A 1,503-nucleotide genomic window follows, 5' to 3' on the forward strand; every position below is an offset into this window, starting at 1 on the left:
AACAGCGTCGTATTATATTCGTGTAAATTGTAATACTTAAGAAGACGCTACACGGATATTTGTTGTCTCCGTCTTACAAGTGTGTAACATAACACATTTATGTTCAGCAGTCCACGTTTAGCTCCGTAAGTTTAAAAATTTGAGTGAATCAATCTATAATGAAACTTGATTGAGTGAATCAACCTATAATGAAACTTGATTGTAATAACATTATCCTTGTTTCTATGTGGGTTTTCTTCAATTTTTAAGTGAGTTGTGAACATTTTTAATTCACTGTATATTATATATGCATAACTTTCTAAAAATTGAACAATCGTAAAAAACCCACATACAAACACAGATAATATTATTATATTTAAGTTTCATAATAGGTCGGTTCACTCTAATTTTTAAACTAATGGATCTAAACGTGATCTTCTAATTCTTAAATTTGTTATGTTGCGCCCTTTAAGATGTAGACATTAAATGGCTGTGTAGCTCTGTTGGGCGTTAAGATGAGTTAACCGGATGTGTTGTCTCCGACTTACCAACGCATGTTTATCGAAAAGTAACTACGTCCAGCAGTTCAAGATTTGTGTTGTTAGCTTAAATATTATAGTGAATTGACCTGTGTTCTTTCGTTGGTTATTTAAGATATTTAAATTTTTAAGTGAATTATCAGAATTTTTAAGTAGTAATATTACATAGTAAGTATTAATATTTTACACACTCATAACTCACTTAAAAATTATAATATCTCGAAATCTAACTAGAGAACACAAATAATGTTCTTACCTTTAAGTTTAATAATATGTCAATTATATCTAATGAGTAATTTTTAAGTTAACCACACAAAATTGGAACTTTAATTAGTTAAACAGAGACAATACACGTGAGTACAATTTTTTAATAATATATTATAATGTATTAGAGTTGTATGTATTACTTAATTTATAAACTTAATAGTTAATAATAGTAAGTAAATATGAATAAGTATTTTCACATTAGACTTTGATTTTAAAATGTGGATTCCAGATACATAATTAGCTGTAAAAATAGGTACCTAGGCGTTAAAATATACAATATTAATTTATACTTAATGAAATTCTTTTGTTGCTTTAGAGTATTTACCTATGCAAGTTCGATTTTATTGATTGATGCAATTAATTATTTAAAAAATTATTTAACTTTTAATAGGTACAATATGACTGAATGATATTGAAGTAAACAAAGCAAGCATACTGAATGGAAAGAACTATAATCTAATGTACAGAAACAGTGACAGAGCTTATCTTTTTGTAATACTTTTATGAATGTTATTTATGAAGTAGGTTATATGGATTATGTAAATCGATGTATAAAAATGTTGGTGAAATAACAATAATTGCTTTAAATTTACCATAGTTACTTTACCATACTAATTACATATTTGTTTCAGAAATACAACTGACATTGACATTTTGTTTTGGCGAGGTCAAAAAATACATTTAAGATATTGATTCAAACTTCTATAATGGATGGATC

At 26.6% G+C, this 1,503-nt stretch overlaps 1 long non-coding RNA gene across 1 annotated transcript; it reads left to right on the plus strand.

The window, feature by feature from the left end:
- Positions 1 to 747: 747 nt before the first annotated feature.
- LOC107882676 lies at positions 748 to 1,503 on the plus strand. The gene is made up of 3 exons (XR_003839682.1): positions 748 to 871; positions 1,177 to 1,344; positions 1,418 to 1,503. It is a non-coding gene; the product is annotated as an uncharacterized LOC107882676 (long non-coding RNA).

Source organism: Acyrthosiphon pisum, chromosome A2 (assembly GCF_005508785.2).
Source record: "Acyrthosiphon pisum isolate AL4f chromosome A2, pea_aphid_22Mar2018_4r6ur, whole genome shotgun sequence".
Lineage (NCBI taxonomy): Eukaryota > Metazoa > Arthropoda > Insecta > Hemiptera > Aphididae > Acyrthosiphon > Acyrthosiphon pisum.